Source organism: Rhinoderma darwinii, chromosome 13, assembly GCF_050947455.1.
Source record: "Rhinoderma darwinii isolate aRhiDar2 chromosome 13, aRhiDar2.hap1, whole genome shotgun sequence".
In the NCBI taxonomy this organism is placed as follows: domain Eukaryota; kingdom Metazoa; phylum Chordata; class Amphibia; order Anura; family Rhinodermatidae; genus Rhinoderma; species Rhinoderma darwinii.
In genome coordinates this window covers 711988-737561 of record NC_134699.1, presented here as the reverse complement: position 1 = coordinate 737561, position 25574 = coordinate 711988, and the positions used below count along the sequence as shown (strand labels likewise).

At 48.2% G+C, this 25574-nt stretch overlaps 1 long non-coding RNA gene across 1 annotated transcript in view; it reads right to left on the bottom strand.

Annotated features, from left to right (window-relative positions):
- Positions 1-24670: 24670 nt before the first annotated feature.
- The window catches only part of LOC142665962 (uncharacterized), a 49312-nt gene continuing 48408 nt past the window's right edge, over positions 24671-25574 (bottom strand). The window contains exon 3 of the long non-coding RNA XR_012851613.1: positions 24671-24893. This is a non-coding gene — a long non-coding RNA (uncharacterized LOC142665962). The remainder of the gene's footprint in view (positions 24894-25574) is intronic.

The following is a 25574-nucleotide window of genomic DNA, read 5'->3' as shown; positions in this document are numbered from 1 at the left end:
GGCGCCTATGGTTATAGCGGAAGAGCAACGTGCAAATATATACATGTAACTACCAACGCAAGGCCTCCAATACACCTATAGACCGTATCATGTACTGTATACAGAGAGTATAACGTCTCCCCTGCACCTATAGACCGTATCATGTACTGTATACAGAGAGTATAACGTCTCCCCTGCACCTATAGACCGTATCATGTACTGTATACAGAGAGTATAACGTCTCCCCTGCACCTATAGACCGTATCATGTACCGTGTATACAGAGAGTATAACGCCTCCCCTGCACGTATAGACCGTATCATGTACTGTGTATACAGAGAGAGTATAACGCCTCCCCTGCACCTATAGACCGTATCATGTACTGTATATACAGGGTATAACTTCTCCCCTGCACCTATAGACCGTATCATGTACTGTGTATACAGAGAGTATAACACCTCCCCTGCACCTATAGACTGTATCATGTACTGTGTATACAGAGAGTATAACGCCTCCCCTGCACGTATAGACCGTATCATATACAGAGTATAACACCTCCCCTGCACCTATAGACTGTATCGTATACTGTGTATACAGAGAGTATAACACCTCCCCTGCACCTATAGACTATCATGTACTGTGTATACAGAGAGTATAACGTCTCCCCTGCACGTATAGACTGTATCATGTACTGTATATACCGAGTATAACACCTCCCCTGCACCTATAGACTGTATCATGTACTGTGTATACAGAGAGTATAGCACCTCCCCTGCACCTATAGACTATATCATGTACTGTGTATACAGAGAGTATAACACCTCCCCTGCACCTATAGACTGTATCATGTACCGTGTATACAGAGAGTATAACGTCTCCCCTGCACGTATAGACCGTATCATGTACTGTGTATACAGACAGTATAACGCCTCCCCTGCACGTATAGACCGTATCATGTACTGTGTATACAGAGAATATAACACCTCCCCTGCACGTATAGACCGTATCATGTACTGTATACAGAGAGTATAACATCTCCCCTGCACATATAGACTATATCATGTACCGTGTATACAGAGAATATAACACCTCCCCTGCACGTATAGACCGTATATTCCCTGTATACACAGTACATGATAACATCTCCCCTGCACGTATAGACTGTATCATGTACTGTATATACAGAGAATAGAACGTCTCCCCTGCACGTATAGACCGTATCATGTACTGTGTATACAGATAATATAACGCCTCCCCTGCACGTATAGACCGTATCATGTACTGTGTATACAGAGGATATAACGCCTCCCCTGCACGTATAGACCGTATCATGTACGGTGTATACAGAGAATATAACGCCTCCCCTGCACGTATAGACCGTATCATGTACTGTATATACAGAGAATATAACGCCTCCCCTGCACGTATAGACCGTATCATGTACTGTATATACAGAGTATAACTTCTCCCCTGCACCTATAAACCGTATCATGTAATGTGTATACAGAGAATATAACGCCTCCCCTGCACGTATAGACTGTATAATATACCGTGTATACAGAGTATAACGTCTCCCCTGCACGTATAGACCGTATCATGTACCGTGTATACAGAGAGTATAACGTCTCCCCTGCACGTATAGACCGTATCATGTACTGTATATACAGGGTATAACTTCTCCCCTGCACCTATAGACCGTATCATGTACCGTGTATACAGAGAGTATAACGCCTCCCCTGCACGTATAGACCGTATCATGTAACGTGTATACAGAGAATATAACGCCTCCCCTGCACGTATAGACCGTATCATGTACCGTATATACAGAGAGTATAACATCTCCCCTGCACGTATAGACTGTATCATGTACCGTATATACAGAGAGTATAACGTCTCCCCTGCACGTATAGACTGTATCATGTACCGTATATACAGAGAGTATAACGTCTCCCCTGCACGTATAGACCGTATAATGTACCGTGTATACAGAGAATATAACGCCTCCCCTGCACGTATAGACCGTATCATGTACTGTATACAGAGTATACCGCCTCCCTGCACGTATAGACCGTATCATGTACCGTATACAGAGAGTATAACGCCTCCCCTGCACGTATAGACCGTATCATGTACCGTGTATACAGAGAATATAACGCCTCCCCTGCACGTATAGACCGTATATTCCCTGTATACACAGTACATGATAATGTCTGCCCTGCCTGTATAGACCGTATATTCCCTGTATACACAGTACATGATTATGTCTCCCCTGCCCGTATAGACCGTATATTCCCTGTATACACAGTACATGATGATGTCTCCCCTGCACGTATAGACCGTATATTCCCTGTATACACAGTACATGATGATGTCTCCCCTGCCTGTATAGACTGTATATTCCCTGTATACACAGCACATGATAATGTCTCCCCTGCACGTATAGACCGTATATTCCCTGTATACACAGTACATGATGATGTCTCCCCTGCCTGTATAGACCGTATATTCCCTGTATACACAGTACATGATGTCTCCCCTGCCTATATAGACCATATATATCCCTGTATACACAGTACATGATAATGTCTCCCCTGCCTATATAGACCGTATGTTCCCTGTATACACAGTACATGATGATGTCTCCCCTGCCTGTATAGACCGTATATCCCCTGTATACACTGCACATGATGATGTCTCCCCTGCACGTATAGATCGTATATTCCCTGTATACACAGTACATGATGATGTCTGCCTTGCACGTATAGACCGTATATTTCCAGTATACACAGTACATGATGATGGCTCCCCTGCACGTATAGACCGTATATTCCCTGTATACACAGTACATGATGATGTCTCCCCTGCCTGTATAGACCGTATATTGCCTGTATACACAGTACATGATAATGTCTCCCCTGCACGTATAGACTGTATAATGTACAGTGTATACAGACTATAACGCCTCCCCTGCACGTATATACTGTATCATGTACCGTATATACAGAGAGTATAACGTCTCCCCTGCACGAATAGACCGTATCATGTACCGTGTATACAGAGAATATAACGCCTCCCCTGCACGTATATACTGTATCATGTACCGTATATACAGAGAGTATAACGTCTCCCCTGCACGAATAGACCGTATCATGTACCGTATATATAGAGAGTATAACGCCTCCCCTGCACGTATAGACCGTATAATGTACCGTGTATACAGAGAATATAACGCCTCCCCTGCACGTATAGACCGTATCATGTACTGTATACAGAGAGTATAACATCTCCCCTGCACGTATAGACCGTATATTCCCTGTATACACAGTACATGATGTCTCCCCTGCCTGTATAGACCGTATATTCCCTGTATACACAGTACATGATGTCTCCCCTGCCTGTATAGATCGTATATTCCCTGTATACACAGTACATGATAATGTCTCCCCTGCCCGTATAGACCGTATATTCCCTGTATACACAGTACATGATGATGTCTCCCCTGCCTATATAGACCGTATATTCCCTGTATACACAGTACATGATGATGTCTCCCCTGCCCGTATAGACCGTATATTCCCTGTATACACAGTACATGATGATGTCTCCCCTGCCCGTATAGACCGTATATTCCCTGTATACACAGTACATGATGATGTCTCCCCTGCCCGTATAGACCGTATATTCCCTGTATACACAGTACATGATGATGTCTCCCCTGCACGTATAGACCGTATATTCCCTGTATACACAGTACATGATGATGTCTCCCCTGCCTGTATAGACCGTATATTCCCTGTATACACAGTACATGATGTCTCCCGTGCCTGTATAGACTGTATATTCCCTGTATACACAGTACATGATGATGTCTCCCCTGCCTGTATAGACCGTATATTCCCTGTATACACAGTACATGATGATGTCTCCCCTGCCTATATAGACCGTATATTCCCTGTATACACAGTACATGATGATGGCTCCCCTGCACGTATAGACCGTATATTCCCTGTATACACAGTACATGATGATGTCTCCCCTGCCTGTATAAACCGTATATTCCCTGTATACACAGCACATGATAATGTCTCCCCTGCCTGTATAGACCGTATATTCCCTGTATACACAGTACATGATGTCTCCCCTGCACGTATAGACCGTATATTCCCTGTATACACAGTACATGATGATGTCTCCCCTGCCTGTATAGACCGTATATTCCCTGTATACACAGTACATGATGATGTCTCCCCTGCCTGTATAGACCGTATATTCCCTGTATACACAGTACATGATGTCTCCCCTGCACGTATAGACCGTATATTCCCTGTATACACAGCACATGATGTCTCCCCTGCCTGTATAGACCGTATATTCCCTGTATACACAGTACATGATAATGTCTCCCCTGCCTGTATAGACCGTATATTCCCTGTATACACAGTACATGATGATGGCTCCCCTGCACGTATAGACCGTATATTCCCTGTATACACAGTACATGATGATGGCTCCCCTGCACGTATAGACCGTATATTCCCTGTATACACAGTACATGATGATGTCTCCCCTGCCTGTATAGACCATATATTCCCTGTATACACCGTACATGATAATGTCTCCCCTGCCTGTATAAACCGTATATTCCCTGTATACACAGTACATGATAATGTCTCCCCTGCCTGTATAGACCATATATTCCCTGTATACACCGTACATGATAATGTCTCCCCTGCCTGTATAAACCGTATATTCCCTGTATACACAGTACATGATGTCTCCTGTGCCTGTATAGACCATATATTCCCTGTATACACCGTACATGATAATGTCTCCCCTGCCTTTATAGACCGTATATTCCCTGTATACACAGTACATGATAATGTCTCCCCTGCCTGTATAGACCATATATTCCCTGTATACACAGTACATGATAATGTCTCCCCTGCCTGTATAGACCGTATATTCCCTGTATACACAGTACATGATAATGTCTCCCCTGCCTGTATAGACCGTATATTCTCTGTATACACAGTACATGATGTCTCCCCTGCCTGTATAGACTGTATATTCCCTGTATACACAGTACATGATAATGTCTCCCCTGCCTGTATAGACCGTATATTCTCTGTATACACAGTACATGATGTCTCCCCTGCCTGTATAGACTGTATATTCTCTGTATACACAGTACATGATGTCTCCCCTGCCTGTATAGACCGTATATTCCCTGTATACACAGTACATGATGTCTCCCCTGCCTGTATAGACCGTATATTCCCTGTATACACAGCACATGATGTCTCCCCTGCCTGTATAGACCGTATATTCTCTGTATACACTGTACATGATAATGTCTCCCCTGCCTATATAGACCGTATATTCCTTCTATACATAGTGCATGTATCTCGCAGCGTCTACATTATATACAGGTGAGGAGCCATAAACCTCAGGATTTCATAAGTCATCCACCAGTTGGAGATCCCCCATGTTTGACACAGGGACTACTCCGATCTAGGTACAAATTGGGCTGTACAATGAGCAACAAGAAAAAAACAAAAACTGCTGCTTCCGAAAACAACAAAAAAATCCAACATCTGCCCGGAGTCGTCCGCTCTGTGAGGTCACGTGACGTTCTGTTCAACCGGTTTATGGAAATGTTGGTGACGTGGGGAGACGCGTCCGCTGCAGATCCTCCTGCATGGTTATACGGCCATATGGGAGCAGAAGACGCAGGAGTGGAAGACATGGAGGACAACCTGCTGTAATGCCGCGAACAGGTGGTCACTCAGCTTTCCCAGAAACAGATACAACTAAGTAGAAGCCGCATAATATGCCAGAGACGGGAGGAGATCAATGCACGGCCCTTCCTGCCACAAGGTGAATATCCAGGGCACAGACCAATACCGGCTTCATCTATGGGAAACCGCCATTCAGCAGCTCAGTCCTCCAAGGACAGCGGGGGAGGGTTTCACTTTCTTTTAGGACATGTTCACACGGCTGTAAACGCCCCAAAAAACGGCTAAAAGTGCGGCGGCTGAACGCTTCCAAACATCTGCCCATTCATTTCAATGGAAAGTGGTGTTCCGACGGGGCATATTTTTTTTATGTGGCTGTTTGAAAAAAATTGCCTCGTAAAAAGAAGTGCATGTCAGTTCTTGAGCCGTTTTTCATTTGGTCAATAGAAAAACAGTACCAAAAACGGCCGTAATAAACGGCTGAAAATCAGAGGCGGTTTTCCATTGAATACATCTTTTTAGCGTGTGAACAGAGTCTTATAACCCCCGCCCCTCATTCATACTGGTTATACTGCCCGACCTGTACGGGGCAATGCTCTACAGTGAAAAATGGGGTAAAAAAAACAAAGATAAAATACTGCACCGTTTCTTTAATCTGGCGGTCTAGAACTTCTTGTTCGGCCTAGTTCTTCCTCCCGACCCCCTTACACAACACGCTGGTGCTCACAATAGGGAGGGAGCCGCGGCCCCTCAGACCGCACGTCTGGCAGCGTCTGATCCTTCCTTCTCTCCCCTGCGTCTGCTGATTGAGGAGTCGGGCGACATTCATCTCATGTGTATATAGTCCGGCTTCTCTCGACCAGCAGCCTGGGATGGAGTGGAGAGCGGGCCGCGCGGCTCATCTCATGAGTATATAGTCCGGCTTCCCTCCACCAGCAGCCTGGGATTGAGTGGAGAGCGGGGCGCGCGGCTCATCTCATGTGTATATAGTCCGGCTTCTCTCGACCAGCAGCCTGGGATGGAGTGGAGAGCTCGGTGCGCGGCTCATCTCATGTGTATATAGTCCGGCTTCTCTCGACCAGCAGCCTGGGATGAAGTGGAGAGCGGGGCGCGGCTCATCTCATGAGTATATAGTCCGGCTTCTCTCGACCAGCAGCCTGGGATGGAGTGGAGAGCGGGCCGCGCGGCTCATCTCATGAGTATATAGTCCGGCTTCCCTCCACCAGCAGCCTGGGATGGAGTGGAGAGCGGGGCGCGCGGCTCATCTCATGTGTATATAGTCCGGCTTCTCTCGACCAGCAGCCTGGGATGGAGTGGAGAGCGGGGCGCGCGGCTCATCTCATGTGTATATAGTCCGGCTTCTCTCGACCAGCAGCCTGGGATGGAGTGGAGAGCGGGGCGCGCGGCTCATCTCACGAGTATATAGTCCGGCTTCCCTCCACCAGCAGCCTGGGATGGAGTGGAGAGCGGGGCGCGCGGCTCATCTCATGTGTATATAGTCCGGCTTCTCTCGACCAGCAGCCTGGGATGAAGTGGAGAGCGGGGCGCGTGGCTCATCTCATGTGTATATAGTCCGGCTTCTCTCGACCAGCAGCCTGGGATGGAGTGGAGAGCTCGGCGCGCGGCTCATCTCATGTGTATATAGTCCGGCTTCTCTCGACCAGCAGCCTGGGATGGAGTGGAGAGCGGAGCGCGCGGCTCATCTCATGTGTATATAGTCCGGCTTCTCTCGACCAGCAGCCTGGGATGGAGTGGAGAGCGGGGCGCGTGGCTCATCTCATGTGTATATAGTCCGGCTTCTCTCGACCAGCAGCCTGGGATGGAGTGGAGAGCGGGGCGCGCGGCTCATCTCATGTGTATATAGTCCGGCTTCTCTCGACCAGCAGCCTGGGATGGAGTGGAGAGCGGGGCGCGCGGCTCATCTCATGTGTATATAGTCCGGCTTCTCTCGACCAGCAGCCTGGGATGGAGTGGAGAGCGGAGCGCGCGGCTCATTTCATGTGTATATAGTCCGGCTTCTCTCGACCAGCAGCCTGGGATGGAGTGGAGAGCGGAGCGCGCGGCTCATCTCATGTGTATATAGTCCGGCTTCTCTCGACCAGCAGCCTGGGATGGAGTGGAGAGCGGGGCGCGCGGCTCATCTCATGTGTATATAGTCCGGCTTCTCTCGACCAGCAGCCTGGGATGGAGTGGAGAGCGGGGCGCGCGGCTCATTTCAGCATTTTATCAATTTGAGCTATTTTTATACTACAGTCCAGTAACCCGGAATATGTAATAATCCATCATAAATCCGGTTCCATCAGACGTCAATTACAGGAATCTTACAAGTGAATACAACCACATAAAAGTAATATTATAGAGCCCGGCGCGGGCGTGTAAACCCGCGCCATCATCCAGACAGCTGGTGGTTCGGCGCTCGTTTGCTCCTGTCACGCGGAGCTCTGGATGGGGAGGAGCGCTCGTTACGCCGGTCACTCGTCCCCGTACACGCGTCCCCAGATTACACACGATGAGCTGCCGACAACGATAAACGTTTGTGCATAAAATGATGCAATCCGCCCGTGGACGCTCATTTGGCCGGTGTAAAAGGGCCCTAAATCTGACCTCTCTATCTAACCCAATTTATCATGTAACTAATTTCAAAATGGCCGCCCTGGCCTGCGTCAACAAATAATGTACGGTTCTAATTACTGGGACAATTCCTAGGGGGGAGTTTGGTATAATACAGGCAGGGGGGTTGGTATATTACAGGGGGGGGGCAGTGTTTGGTATATTACAGGGGGGGGGGTGTTTGGTATATTACAGGGGGGGCGGGTGTATTTTATTGGAATGGGGAAATCAGGTTCCTGAACCCGGGGACCATACGGGACGCACAACATTCCATCTGAGGGAACGAAACAAGCGGAGGACAAAGGCGGCATTGTTACCGGATCCCTGGGGAAGAGGCACACAGACGACTCGGAGAGGAGGTTGCCATGGAAAATGTGACGTCACGCTCTGCCCGAGATGTGACATGGACAGGGGGGCTGCTGGGGGGGCTCTGTGCACCATGTAATATTCTCAGGTAGAAATGAGGGAAAGAAGCATTTTATGCAGCAAGTAATGAGCTGCCCCGATGCCCATCACCCAGCAGCAGCCAAATGTGTGCAAGATGAAGAGGCCGCCCGCTGCTCCCCTCCCCCTCCGCTCACATCCTCCACCTAGAAAACCAGAGAAAACCTCCGTTATATACACAGGAACCAAAGACCAACGAAACATGTACCAAGAGGGAACCAGGTCCGAACTACAGACACAAGTACAAGGACTCGGGTATCAAAACAGAACCAGGTCAAAGCTAGAGACACCCTCTCCCAAGAGGGAACCAGGACCGAGCGGGACACACGGGTGCCGAGAGCAAAATACATGGGCAACAACTAGACACACGAGCGCCAAGAGCAAACCAGGCCAAGCGCTAGCTACACGGGCAACAAGAGGTAGATACACAGGTACCAAGAGGAAACCAGGCGTGAGCTACATACACGGGTGCCAAGAGCTAGATACACGGGTGCCAAGAGCTAGATACACGGGTGCCAAGAGCTAGATACACGGGTGCCAAGACAAAACCAGGGCCAAGCTAGATATACATGTCTGAAGAGCTAGATACATAAGTACCAAGACTAAACCAGGCCCGAGCTAGATACTCTGGTAGGAAGAGTTAGATACACGGGTACCAAGACGTAACCAGTCCTGAGCTAGATACTCTGGTAGGAAGAGTTAGATACACGGGTACCAAGACGTAACCAGGCCTGAGCTAGATAAACCTTCACGGTGATCAGAGCCTGGCCTAAATACACGACAAGATAAACAGAGCCAAGCAGAGAATCCATGTTATTTCAATAGGGGGAAGGAGATAAACGACTGCAGACAACTCTAGAGCGAATCTTCTGTGTGAGAGATTTGCTGTTTAACTCTATACAACCCAGAGACAATCATATTCAGTAATATTCCTTTAAATCAGCGCCCATGCCATCCGAGAGGTGCCGGATTATCAAAGAGAAATCTATAAACCTCTGACGTAAGTGTAAAGAACCTTCATCAAGATCAAAAGCCTAAATCACATCAGCAGGATCTGCTGCGGTCACGTTTTATGATCGGAGACGTTTCCTCGCTGGTTCTGTCTTCTGCTCTGGGGGTAATTCCACATTACATTGCAGCGGTGTGTTCACAAGTGCCGGACTATCAGACTGTGTGGATTACTGGATGTCAGATCAGAAGAACTTCACTGTAAGGTTTGTGGCCGGTTAAGCTGCTCACACCGGGTCCAGTCAATTATTGGTTAACGTTTAGGGAAGTCCAAACCTGAAAGATAAGAACGGTCGGTGGTGCCCTGGAGCGGCAGCGGCCTCATTCATGCGGCGTCCCTGTATCTGCAGGGTCCGGTCCTTGCATTTTAGTGTTTGGGTATGCCGGAGAGGTTAGGGAATGGGGGACGTGCCGCTTGACTAGCCAGGTTCAGGAGCTTGGGAAAGCTGGGTGTCTGAGTGAGGGTGTGTTCACACACCCTATTTTCGGCCATTTTTCGGAAGCAGAACGCCTATAAAAATCTGCCCATTGATTTCAATGGGAAAAACGGCGTTATGTTCCGATGGGCTGTTTTTTTACGCATCCGTTTTGAATAATGAGCGCTTAAAAAACGGCCGCGAAAAAGAAGTGCAGGTCACGTCTTGGGAAGTTTTTGGAGCCGTTATTCATGGACAATTGAAAACAGCTCCAAAAATGGTCGTATAAAACACCACGAAAAACGCGAGGCTTAAAAAACGGCTGAAGATCAGGAGCGGTTTCCCCTTGAACCAGCGCTGTATTTTCAGATGTTTTAGTCTAGCGTGTGAACAGAGCCTTATACTTTCTCCACTGCAAACACAGGCAGGAGTCAGGGGGGAGGGGAGGGGATCCTCTCAGGGTCAGCGGCTGCCTCGGATTCTGGACAGCCCCTCTTGTAATGAGACTCCCGGTTACCTCGGCCTGAAGCAGCGGGAGGATTGCATCATTCTCAGGGTCCACTTATTATATAGTCGGCAATCATTTGCGTCCCAGATTCAGTGGTGTCCCTTTGTCTGCAGATGACGGGATCACATCTGTGTGGGCTGCAGATCCGCCTGGAAGCAGCAGCCCTGCCAAGGTCTCCTCTCACCACCATTTTGAAGACACTGCTGATGAAGTAAATAAAATGGTGCCCGGTGAAGAGCGGCTGTCGGGCAGATCTGGGCACGGATCCTCCACGATACGCGGCATTCCCTGCTCGGATTACTCATCACTTCAATAGATCAATGACTGGTGATCGGAGAGATGGCGGCGGCAGGATCTGATGACTTGTATTACAGCCGGGATCACAGGGACACATCTGTGATGACATCTCGTGGCTGGAGTACACGCAGCGATGTATATTTAGGCCCTTTGTGGTATGTGTGGGGGGCCGGATAACACTCCAGTGAGTTCTTTATTTAGACTGGATGGGCCCGGCATCTGCTCCACTTCTCATGTGGTAACACAGGAAGACACAACTGTACAAGCCACAGATGAACAGCAGCTGCGCGGCTTCCCACAGAACACACGTATCCCCTATCCACATGTGTGATTGCGGGGGGTCCAACCGTTGGGACCCCCAGCCAGGGCCGGCTCCAGGTTTATGTGGGCCCTTGCGCAACACAGACTTAGTGGGCCCCTTTGCGGGGAAACTCACAGTGGCGATAAAGTGGCAGAAACAGTCGATTTATGCCCCCATATAGAAGTTAGGCCCCCAGTTTGTACCTCCATAAATTTAGTGCCCTCTGTAGCTCGTGCCACACAGCCCCCCCCCCCAGGTAATGCCACACAGCCCCCCCCCCCCCCCCCGGTAGTGCCACACAGCCCGCTCCCTGTAGATAGAACCTTGGGGCTCCCTCTAGGAGTGGAATCCCCAGCCAAAACATTGCCGACACTCTGGCCGGGGATTCCACTTCAGCAGGAGCCCCTGACATCACGGTCCATATATGGACAGTGATGTCAGGGGCAACCCCAGAGCCAAAGTCCCAGACAGAGCGCTACTAGCACTCTGCTGGAAGTCTGTAGCCTAGTAAATTACATACCTCCCTGCTTTGCCATAGCGTTCAATAGGATCTGCATCCTAAGGATGCAGATACTATTAAATGTGGCGTCGCTACCGCTGTAGCAGCCATAGCCACTGCTAGCGGTGCCACTGGGGAAGAGGGAGGCCATGACGGCGGGCGGCACGGGCCACCTCATCCGTACCAGCCGCAATTGCTGCTGCAGCAGTAGTAGTTACGCCGCCTACTAGACAGGCGCTCCCTCTAGAAACAGAATCCTGGGCAAGAGCGTCAGCAACACTCTGGCTGGGGACTCCACTCCTGGAGGAGCCATGACGGCAGCGGCTGACACCAACCCCGCCCCCATTGATAAGGATAACGGGCAACCGAAACTCCCCCGAAGTGCTTCATGGGAATAGAGTGTTTGTGTGTATGGCTGACCAGCACTCCATTCATTTCCATGGGACATCCTGGACCGCTGTCTCCAGCAGGTCCATAGAACTGAATAAAGCGCTGGTTAGCCATACGCACAAGCACTCCATTCCCATGAAGCACTTCGGGGGAGTTTCGGTTGCCCGTTATCCTTATCGCCGGGGGTCCCAACCATTGGACCCCCAGTGATCACACATGTATCCCCTATCCTGTGCATAAAATGGTAAAGAACACAGAGGTTTATAAAACGGCTCATTTCCTGTCGCTTTAATGAATGGATTTTTGTGGAACCAGAAATCCCTCCACACACCGGCCATTCACTGATCTACGGTACTGCCCATGTATTCCAGCCTTCTTACTGCCTGCCTGAAACAACACAGAGTAAACGTAGCAGCCGGCCGGTGATGTACCGACATTAAACAGGAATTCTCCGAGATATTCAGATGTGTTAGACGTGAGTCATTATAGCAGCAGCCTCGCTGGAAGCGAACGCAAACATGGGAGGGTGAGCGGTGACCTGCCACACCAATGCTACAGAAGTGCGGTGCTGGGGGGGTGGAGAGGGTTTGTTTTAACCTCTTCCTGCCACAAATCAGCCGAGGCCGCTGCGCTATTTCACCTCACTCATACTATGTATTATGCTCCATATTTTGTTTTAGTATTTGGAATCTAGAACCAGGTGACGGACCTACACAGAGAAGTGCATTGGAAAGATTTGCACGTCTTCCATGTTTTGGACCCACTCCTGGCTTCGGCTTACAAATATTGAAGTAAAATAGTGACTAGAATACTGCCATGTGAACGAGGCCTTAATATTGTTCTGGTTACACAGATCAGTGTCCTGGGAGAGCCGCGGGGACGGATTATCTCACGCAATATAAAGTTCTGATCACTTTTAGAACAGGGAAAAAAAGGAAGAAGGGAAGTGCAGCTCTGAGATCCACATCTGCTGAATCAGACCCCCCAGAGGATTAGGCTAAATCACGGTAGAAGTGAAAGGGGTTAACCCTATAGAGCCTGCTGCCAGTCTGCTCCAGAAAATGACGTGAAGCTATATATGCGTGAGGCTATCCATGCGTGAGGCTATCCATGCGTGAGGCTATCCATGCGTGAGGCTATATGCGTGAGGCTACATGCGTGACGCTACATGCGTGAGGCTACATGCGAGAGGCTACATGCGAGAGGCTACATGCGAGAGGCTACATGCGAGAGGCTACATGCGTGAGGCTACATGCGTGAGGCTACATGCGTGAGGCTACATGCGTGAGGCTACATGCGTGAGGCTACATGCGTGAGGCTACATGCGTGAGGCTACATGCGTGAGGCTACATGCGTGAGGCTATATGCGTGAGGCTATATGCGTGAAGCTATATGCGTGAGGCTATATGCGTGAGGCTATATGCGTGAGGCTATATGCGTGAGGCTATATGTGTGAGGCTATATGTGTGAGGCTATATGTGTGAGGCTATATGTGTGAGGCTATATGTGTGAGGCTATATGTGTGAGGCTATATGTGTGAGGCTATATGTGTGAGGCTATATGTGTGAGGCTATATGTGTGAGGCTATATGTGTGAGGCTATATGTGTGAGGCTATATGTGTGAGGCTATATGTGTGAGGCTGTATGCGAGAGGCTATATGTGTGAAGCTATATGCTCGCACACTGCGCTGTGTATACTAGTTCTTGGCTTGCAAGTTTAGGTAAAGGAAAGAGCAGACATGAAACAGCAGTAATGTTCCTCACCTTTGGATCGAGTGGTCACATCCATCCCCTCCACCACCTCCGGCTCAGTCTTCACCTCCTCCTCTGCCAAACTGAAGAAAGACAAAGAAAGTGGGTAAGTGACCCCGTCACGTCATCAGACACAGCTTGCATGCAGCATTGCCCCCACATAACATCCCTCACTAGTGTCAATCTCATACAGTGATAGATGGAGAGAAGAGAGGTGACAGCTTCAGATTTAACCATGTCCTCCCTGGCAAGCACTGGGCTGAGGCGGCAGAACATGACAGAGCCAATGATCGATACATCGGAGAGAAGTGGAGACTCCACGCTCAGGGGGTAAAGGAGGAAACAACCAGGGCATATTAATAATTGGGTAAGAAGTGGTGCAGGATAAACAGCAGATTTCAGCTCCGGTGTCAGTCCCGCAGGATCCTGCAGGGAGAGCGTCTGCGCTGAGCAACTCCCCAGCAAGATCAGGAGATTCAAAAGAGAAAAATCATCTTTAATAAACATGTAAACCATCTCACCCTGCAGACTGTGAGAATTACACATGAGCTCCTCTCCATGCAGAGCCTCTATATACATGATCCCCAGCTCCTAGTGCAGGCAATATGGAAACGTACACGGGCAATAACCTCTCCGATGACAAGGCTGCACCAGATTGAGAGTCTCAGGAAGGTAAGATCCATGGGGGATGGGGAGGAAAAATGTCAAGCACAAGAATTTGTTGTGGTCCTGAATGCAGGATCCGCTGGGGAGTCACGGACGGGGACAGGGGGATCATGCAGGGATTATTAAAGTACTCAGTATGATTATTGATTGTTATTATCGATACCAGATCGGTCATCTAAAAGTCAGCAAACCCAGACATCAGCAAATAGTAAGTGCCCCCCTAACAAGGATAATGCGGTCCGCCCGTCCATGAGGAGCCCTGGAGAATGACTGGATTTCCTTACGGTTCCTCTGGTTTTACCCCATATCTTCTGCACTTTGCTTTCAATGCAACATTTCAATTGCTGCAGAGCAGACAGAGAACGATAATGTTACCACACAGATCTGTAATGAAATCTGCATGAAAGTCACAGAATACGCAAGTGACAAGCCTGCAAAACATGAGAAGATCAAACATGTGCCCCAGAATATGCAGCACGCGGAGCCATGAGAAGATCAAACATGTGCCCCCAGAATATGCAGCACGCGGAGTCATGAGAACGGTAAAGAGATGATGAGAACAGACGCGGTGCTGGAGGAATGGGAGACTCACCTAGCACAGTCTTAGGCATCGGGGCTGTGTACCTTGTGCAGGCTCTGAAAATGGCGTCTGGCAGCAACGCACTCCCCACTCCTGCACCGGAGCTGGAAGGGAAGCCGTTCATTTAATAAGGACATCTGCGGACCCAGAGCCACCATCTCCCCCACTCACAGCACCAGAGCAAAGGAGGAATCATCGCCTTCATCGCAGCAACGGAAGATGAAAAACAAATGTTTAGGGGAAATTCAGACAGGAAGAGACTGGTGTGATTTACACATTGCAACGCAACAGAGGTGGAAGCTCCATGTGGACGGGAGGTGGGGAGGCCCGTCATCCGGTCACTGAGGTTTTAGAGGGTACGACAGTTTCTCAACAAATAACGGAATCGCTTTCTTGGTATCGCAGATCCTTGTTGCTGCTGAAAAACACAGACTACACCCATCAGCAGGGGTCTCCAAAGATGGCGCCCGTCATGACATCACATCAGAAGAAAGGGCTGGGGCCCGGACGGTTGGATTTAGGGGGAACACTCCTTGTATACTGCGTGAAACCATCATTGCTGCGGAGGTCCGCCTCTACTGAGAAAACACCACCTCTGTTGGGTACATTCACACGGAGTGTTTTCAGAAGTTTTTCGGGGCCGTAAAAACGTCCCCAAAAACTGATCAAAAGTCGGCAGCAGAACGCCTCCGAACATCTGCCCATTGATTTCAATGGGAAAAACAGCGTTCTGTTCCGACGGGGCCGGTCACTTCTTGAGACGTTTTTTCATAGACTAAAGAAAAACAGCTCCAAAACCAGCCGTGAAAAACGCGACTTTGCCTTACAAGCTGCGGATAACCCTGTACAAACACTCAATACATTACTGTGTAAGGCGACGTGCTGCTCCATGGTAAACCTTCCGTCTCCATAGACCCTATGTTATCTAGACATTTCACCCGCTCTCCACTGCTGCCCAAACAAGGATCAAATTGGCACATTTTCCTGCCCATATAGACCACGACCCAACCCCAACCTGACAATGACATCACCGAACTGATGCAGCTGCGGTATGTACAGATACTGCCCCTATGTCTGCGGACAGTCGAGGGCACATCATATAAGAGACACCACTGCCACGTATAAAGTGCCACCCCACACTCAGCCCTGATGTATCCAGGGGGCCCTAACACCAGGCTGATCTGTCACATGAATATCTACACAGAAGCCACATCTACGTGTCATCACATCCAGGGGAGAACAGGGCATAAGGTTTATACCGCGCTCACTATATGACATGTTTATGGTGGAGTCAGGGGTCTCATGCCTACGGGCAGCGGATGTCAGCCACACATGACGTGAAGGTCTCAGCACTGCAGATGTGACACTGATCACGGGGCAGGAATTGTCCTGCATTACAAGTCACTCATCACATGATGAACACTAGTCAGCCTCTAGTGGCTGATAACAGCAAACAATAGATGGTATGCACCTGCTGTACATATAGCCTGTAATGGCTGATAACACAGGACAACGGAACGTACACTGCTCATTTACACATCCGCTGAACAAAGACTTTTTTTGTCGACGTCCTTCAGGAAATGAGCGGCACCAGAAGAAACCGGTGAAGGTTTATCCGCTGTCCGAACTATAGAAACGTGCAGACTTCCCGATCCGATTTATGGAGGGGTCACTTATGTCTATGGCCACCTTCAGGCCTTGTTCACATGGGTCAGATTGGCTGCAAAGAAATTCTAGGACACTCCTGAATCTGAACACAATTTCATCCAATGGATGAAAGCTGCGCCAGCTCTGAGCATGTCCTGGCATCGTGCACGGGCTGCACCGAATCATCTGAACGTGGTATCAGGGTCTCTAATCCTCTGGACGCGCAGAAAACTCAAGAGGATCATTGCTCGGTGTCTAGGAAAACAAATCTGTTCCAAATCCCCTCAGGCTGGGCCCCATCCCCTCAGGCTGGGCCCCATCCCCTCAGGCCGGGCCCCATCCCAGCAAGACATTGCGCTCCCTGAAATGTACCAATGGGCAAAGCAGCGCCAGTTCGGAAAAATTCTGCCCAAGTACAATCTGGCGTTTTCTAGACTCGTGTGACGAACGCTTCCTAGTAGAATTTCTGTTTCAAAACTGGTTTAGAGACGTAATATTTCTCACAGCCGTGTCTGCTACAATTGTATTCACTTATCTACACGGATACATTGTAACAAACCCTCAGCTGTGAAAAGTATTAGGTCAGGGTGAGTTTTCAACATCTGGGTGTAAATAGGAAGATTCCCATGTACGGACAGCAAGCAGACGGCTCTTACATGGTGAACAATTAAAACACAAAATGTATTATAATAGCGCAGAACTTTCCATCATTCAATGATGAGGCTTCACATGATGAAGGCCATGACGCTACTTTTTCCCACGAGCATTTATCCGCTTGAAATCAACGATAGGAGTTTTCTGACGTTTTTTGGTGTCGTTTCTGGGTCAAAAACAGCACCAAAAAAACTGTGTGTGAACAGACCCGTTAATGTGCCTAGCAATCATTCAGAAAGCTCGTGCACGGCCTTCACTGGAGGGGATGTGGATGGAGGACGCGGCTCTGTCAGGCCTTCAGTACCCGGCGCTGCACGGAACCTACTAGAGGCGTTATATGAAACTCATAGGACTGATCTACCAAGAAAAACTAAATATAGCAGAACAGCAAGTGCCCAGACCAATGGGCTGTCAACGGGCACATAGCCAAACTTCTAGCAGGCAGATGGCAGGAGACGGGGGAAACACTGGTGACCGTGTACATGCAACTCCTAGGGATTCTCCAACCAGAGGAAAAACCAGGACTAATGTTATCTGCACAACGACGATGCAGCTCAGGCCGGGGCCGACCCCTCCAGCTGACACGTTCCTCTCACACAACAATCCTCAGCTCCGTCACCAATCATGAGATATATACAGGAGGCACACTGTACTACAATCTATTGTTCTCTGTTATCAGACATGTCAGGCTGGGGGAGGATGACTGTAGGACAGGTGAATACAATCTATTGTTCTCTGTTATCAGACATGTCAGGCTGGGGGAGGATGACTGTAGGACAGGTGAATACAATCTATTGTTCTCTGTTATCAGACATGTCAGGCTGGGGGAGGATGACTGTAGGACAGGTGAATACAATCTATTGTTCTCTGTTATCAGACATGTCAGGCTGGGGGAGGATGACTGTAGGACAGGTGAATAGCATCTAGTGTTCTCTGTTATCAGACATGTCAGGCTGGGGGAGGATGACTGTAGGGCAGGTGAATACAATCTATTGTTCTCTGTTATCAGACATGTCAGGCTGGGGAGAGGATGACTGTAGGACAGGTGACTACAATCTATTGTTCTCTATTATCAGACATGTCAGGCTGGGGGAGGATGACTGTAGGACAGGTGAATACAATCTATTGTTCTCTGATATCAGACATGTCAGGCTGGGGGAGGATGACTGTAGGACAGGTGAATACAATCTATTGTTCTCTGTTATCAGACATGTCAGGCTGGATGAGGATGACTGTAGGACAGGTGAATACAATCTATTGTTCTCTGTTATCAGACATGTCAGGCTGGGGGAGGATGACTGTAGGACAGGTGAATACAATCTATTGTTCTCTGATATCAGACATGTCAGGCTGGGGGAGGATGACTGTAGGACAGGTGAATACAATCTATTGTTCTCTGTTATCAGACATGTCAGGCTGGATGAGGATGACTGTAGGACAGGTGAATACAATCTATTGTTCTCTGTTATCAGACATGTCAGGCTGGGGGAGGATGACTGTAGGACAGGTGAATACAATCTATTGTTCTCTGATATCAGACATGTCAGGCTGGGGGAGGATGACTGTAGGACAGGTGATTACAATCTAATGTTCTCTGTTATCAGACATGTCAGGCTGGATGAGGATGACAGTAGGACAGGTGAATACAATCTATTGTTCTCTGTTGTCAGACATGTCAGGCTGGAGGAGGATGACTGTAGGACAGGAGAATACAATCTATTGTTCTCTGTTATCAGATATGTCAGGCTGGGAGAGGATGACTGTAGGACGGGTGAATACAATCTATTGTTCTCTGTTATCAGACATGTCAGGCTGGAGGAGGATGACTGTAGGACGGGTGAATACAATCTATTGTTCTCTGTTATCAGACAGGTCAGGCTGGGGGGAGGATGACTGTAGGACAGGTGAATACAATCTATTGTTCTCTGTTATCAGACATGTCAGGCTGGAGGATGACTGTAGGACAGGTGAATACCATCTATTGTTCTCTGTTGTCAGACATGTCAGGCTGGGGGGAGGATGACTGTAGGACAGGTGAATACAATCTATTGTTCTCTGTTATCAGACATGTCAGGCTGGGGGAGGATGACTGTAGGACAGGTGAATACAATCTATTGTTCTCTGTTATCAGACATGTCAGGCTGGAGGATGACTGTAGGACAGGTGAATACCATCTATTGTTCTCTGTTGTCAGACAGGTCAGGCTGGAGGAGGATGACTGTAGGACAGGTGAATACCATCTATTGTTCTCTGTTGTCAGACATGTCAGGCTGGGGGGAGGATGACTGTAGGACAGGTGAATACAATCTATTGTTCTCTGTTATCAGACATGTCAGGCTGGGGGCAGGATGACTGTAGGACAGGTGAATACAATCTATTGTTCTCTGTTATCAGACAGGTCAGGCTGGGGGGAGGATGACTGTAGGACAGGTGAATACAATCTATTGTTCTCTGATATCAGACATGTCAGGCTGGGGGAGGATGACTGTAGGACAGGTGAATACAATCTATTGTTCTCTGTTATCAGACATGTCAGGCTGGGGGAGGATGACTGTAGGACAGGTGAATACAATCTATTGTTCTCTGTTGTCAGACAGGTCAGGCTGGAGGAGGATGACTGTAGGACAGGTGAATACCATCTATTGTTCTCTGTTGTCAGACAGGTCAGGCTGGAGGGAGGATGACTGTAGGACAGGTGAATACAATCTATTGTTCTCTGTTATCAGACATGTCAGGCTGGGGGAGGATGACTGTAGGACAGGTGAATACAATCTATTGTTCTCTGTTGTCAGACAGGTCAGGCTGGAGGAGGATGACTGTAGGACAGGTGAATACCATCTATTGTTCTCTGTTATCAGACATGTCAGGCTGGGGGAGGATGACTGTAGGACAGGTGAATACAATCTATTGTTCTCTGTTATCAGACATGTCAGGCTGGGGGAGGATGACTGTAGGACAGGTGAATACAATCTATTGTTCTCTGTTATCAGATATGTCAGGCTGGGAGAGGATGACTGTAGGACAGGTGAATACAATCTATTGTTCTCTGCTATCAGACATGTCAGGCTGGAGGAGGATGACTGTAGGACAGATAACTACAATCTATTGTTCTCTGTTATCAGACATGTCAGGCTGGGGAAGGATGACTGTAGGACAGGTGAATACAATATATTGTTCTCTGTTGTCAGACAGTTCAGACTGGGGGAGGATGACTGTAGGACAGGTGAATACAATCTATTGTTCACTGTTATCAGACATGTCAGGCTGGGGGAGGATGACTGTAGGACAGGTAACTACAATCTATTCTTCTCTGTTATCAGACATGTCATGCTGGGGGAGGATGACAGTAGGACAGGTGACTACAATCTATTGTTCTCTGTTATCAGACATGTCATGCTGGGGGAGGATGACTGTAGGACAGGTGAATACCATCTATTGTTCTCTGTTGTCAGACAGGTCAGGCTGGGGGGAGGATGACTGTAGGACAGGTGAATATAATCTATTGTTCTCTGTTGTCAGACAGGTCAGGCTGGGGGAGGATGACTGTAAGACAGGTGAATATAATCTATTGTTCTCTGTTGTCAGACAGGTCAGGCTGGAGGAGGATGACTGTAGGACAGGTGAATACAATCTATTGTTCTCTGTTGTCAGACAGGTCAGGCTGGAGGAGGATGACTGTAGGACAGGTGAATACAATCTATTGTTCTCTGTTGTCAGACAGGTCAGGCTGGGGGGAGGATGACTGTAGGACAGGTGAATACAATCTATTGTTCTCTGTTATCAGACATGTCAGGCTGGGGGAGGATGACTGTAGGACAGGTGAATACAATCTATTGTTCTCTGTTATCAGACATGTCAGGCTGGGGGAGGATGACTGTAGGACAGGTGAATACAATCTATTGTTCTCTGTTATCAGATATGTCAGGCTGGGAGAGGATGACTGTAGGACAGGTGAATACAATCTATTGTTCTCTGCTATCAGACATGTCAGGCTGGAGGAGGATGACTGTAGGACAGATAACTACAATCTATTGTTCTCTGTTATCAGACATGTCAGGCTGGGGAAGGATGACTGTAGGACAGGTGAATACAATATATTGTTCTCTGTTGTCAGACAGTTCAGACTGGGGGAGGATGACTGTAGGACAGGTGAATACAATCTATTGTTCACTGTTATCAGACATGTCAGGCTGGGGGAGGATGACTGTAGGACAGGTAACTACAATCTATTCTTCTCTGTTATCAGACATGTCATGCTGGGGGAGGATGACAGTAGGACAGGTGACTACAATCTATTGTTCTCTGTTATCAGACATGTCATGCTGGGGGAGGATGACTGTAGGACAGGTGAATACAATCTATTGCTCGCTGTTATCAGACATGTCAGGCTGGGGAGGATGACTGTAGGACAGGTGAATACAATCTATTGTTCTCTGGTATCAGACATGTCAGGCTGGGGAGAGGCTCACTGTAGAGTTCTTCAATGAGAAGATTGAGAAGTGCAGACCCCCTCCCCTCCCCGATGATCACTACTGTAGGTCATATCTCCAGTGCTGAGAACCTCCAGAGTCATTCACGTCATATGTGAGACTGATATCATCCTGCTATAATGCTCCCGCACTATTATAAACTTCTGCACAGTTATTCCCACATTATTGCACCTCTTATACAGGGGCCTTACAGTACGGCCTATTTATCAGATTCATTCATCACATGGTTAATCAGCAGTATTGGACTACAGTGCATCAGTCAGTGACATATACTCCATTCTGACTACATACAGAAGTTTTTACTTTGGGGTGCGCTGTTGTGAGGAGATCTGGGGAAGAACACTCACATGAAAGAGTCAGCGAGTCACTGACATGCAGGGAAACTTCTAGAATCACGCTGCCCTCCGCTCTCCAGCGCAGTGCTGCCATTGGCTTAGAAGCCTAAGAGGACACTCGATTGGTCTGACAGAGCAGGAATTTTATTAGATTTTTTCTTCCCCTCTTTGCTCCGTCCTCCCTCCTGGACGTCTTGCTGCAATGCAGACATTACTGTGTCTACGTAGGTGAAAAACAACATGGCTATTTCTATTAACTGTGGCCTGTAAAAGCATGATTGTTGCCCATTAATGACAGCAAGCATTAGAAAACGCTGGTGTACGTGGTGTTCGTTACGTTACACCATTATATATCAGTGCAAAACACGGCTGCAATTGAATGTCAAAGTCAAAATGTCCGGTGCTGGAAAAGATCCCAGGACACCAGAGGTTTGGTTAGAGGATAAAACAAAAGTAGATGTATAAATGTAAGTAGGTTGTGTGTATTGTAATATATATATATATGCGTGGGTGTCATGCTGTAGGCCTAATCTCCATGTTAAATGGCCCGTCCATAAAGCTCTACGAACGTTCTTGGCAATGGAGCGGATACATCACTGCAATCTGAGATGGACGGCAAAAAGAGACAAAAATAAAATATCAACAAACCAAACCAGTTTCTGACAGTGATGGGGTAAAGAACATGACTTTATAAAGAGCGGAGCGTCTGAGATGACATGGGCAGTCGACACGACCATCTAACAAGATGGAGACTGTTGGTGACGTCAATAAAGCTGGCTCCATTTTATAACCCGTCACTGCACGGAAGATCTCGGAGGGCATGAGAGTGAAAATCTGTGACAGGCACCGGGTTGTCCCGGCATGAAGTAAACAGGAGAAATTGCTTAGTAAGAATCAAATCCTGGCGAAATAGAATATATCCAGCAGCCACTGTGACACGGTGCAGGAGAGGGTTAATGAGACTAAATGCTATCTGCAGCCTCTATAATCGACCCTTAGAAACACAGGTAGGGGAGGCAGCCAAGTATTTTTAGCACCTAGAATAAAAACCTGGGTGGAAAAAAAAATCTGAAAAAGTTTTAAAAAATAAAAAAGGCCTATGTTGGAGAGGTTTTCTCAGGGCTGTGAGGTCAGCGCAGAAATGAGACCTTCCGAAAATAGGAATATATATAAAGAGATACAGATCGTACCCTTGAAAAAGATCAGAATCCACAGCAGAAGTGAGAGCAGACGGCAGGAACGTAAAACAAGCAAAAGATTTATAAAGAAATCCGGGTAAAACAACATCACGCACACAGGAGAACGCAACCATTATGTTCCCTGCCTCTGATAACACACACCAGCCCCTAAACTTACCTTTATGTGCAAGGGAACGTCCCCGTCCTCCCAAAAGAAAAGTCAAAGCAATTGGAAGCAGCAGATTAACCCTTTGTGTGGCACGGGGGAGGCCCACACCCACTGCCAGGAACAGCTGAACCACAATGGGTTAATTGTAAGAATTCTACTATCACACCGGTGACAAAAGGTTCCCTCTATATCTATAGTCACGGCTGTACAGAGAACACTTGTGCAACGTTACCTTCATAAAAGCGCTCATAAATAAAGCGTCACAGTGACACAGCTCGTATACTTACTGTTTGACATCCATATTGCTCGGCCTCCAGCTTCAGGAAGTCGTATATCCAGAAGAGAGAAAAAAAAAAAAAAAAAACGATATATTGTTAAACAACGAGAAATCATGTGCGCGTGCGCTGCGCCGGTCCACAGGGCGCCGAATAAACCGGAGAAAGGCCTCAGATATGGTGGGATTTCAAAACTCCGACAGATGCAAGCTAGGCCCCAGACGTAGGTCAGGCATGAGTTCTGGGAGAGTCCTTGTAGTCGCTATTAAAAGTAACAGTCCTGGGTTAATCTGGCTCTTGTCCTTAGGAAGAGGAATGATACAGTTGGTCAGGGAGGCAGCGTGCGGTGCTGGGTGGCCTGTACTCAGCTGAAGGCTGCTGCTGAGGGAGCCTACATGTTCCTCTGAGCAGCATGTGACACAGGAATACACAATAATGCAGAGATCTTCCTTGGTTAACAGGGGGAGGAGGGGGGCTTTGTGCAGAAACCCTCCACTCTTTACAAGAAAAGTTACTTGAGCAGTGTACCCCCAGCAGCACTCCTGTACCCCCAGCAGCAATCACTGGCTAATGGCACCCAACCATGTGATCCCTCAAGAAAGTCACAATTTAAACCACTTGCTGGTTTAGGGAATTTGGTGCGAGAAGTGGCGAAGATGCAACCGGCAAAAACACAGTGTCCAAGAGATGGGAATAAACCAGGGAAAAAAAACAAGCTGAGGCTTACCTGTGTGGATGCATTGTTACACTGTTATATGTCAAGACTTAGAAAACATGGAGGACAGACTCTCAGTTCTCAGACAGAAAGGGCTTGGCACTTCAGCCTGATGATCAGGCTCCCCTGATGCAAGCCGGGACAGGATTGGAGGCTTTCGGGAATCCACATGTAAAGCTTCAGGCCATTGGCTGAGCCACTTCCTGAGTGATTATCTTTGTACAGCTCTTGCAGGCAGGAGCCATCCTGTGTAGAGAGAGAAAGAGACAGGCTCAGCTAGGCCTTTACACTGCAGATCTGACGGTGACTGCAGAGACCCCAGGCCGTCAGTTCTATGCACACAGCAGACCTATACAATGACACAAAGAGGACACAACCTTACAATGTGTAGTTACAGTGATGGCCACACAAAAATGTACAATAAAAGCAAACCTGCGAGACCTGTCCCTGAGCTCTGCAGCAGAGAATCCAGCAAGGAGCAGGGAGGACGGGGACACTAATAACCAGCCGGGGCCTTCCCGGGACACAAGAGGAGCATTGGGGCTGTCAGATCTTTTCACCAAACCTTTTATTCCCCCATCCTCCAAGGCCGAATGAAACTGTCCTTAAAGCAACAGAGAGAGAGAAGGGGAGAGAGAAGGAGAGAGAGAGAAGGACAGAGAGAGGGAGAGAGAAAGCAGCTTCCGCCCTGGCTGGCTGCAGATTGCAGAGCATTAACCCTGCGTGGCCTGTACTCTCTGAAGGAAGGCCTGCCTATGCCTGTTAAGACAATGGGGGAAGGAGGCTTCTGCCCTGATTGTTGTTTTATGCATTCTTATGTAAAGAATGGCCATTGTGTGCTGTGATTGAAGCCGCATCTCACACAGGACACGGCGTCACTTACTGCAGGTCTGCCTGATCCTGTATTTTATGTTGTGTACAGACGTA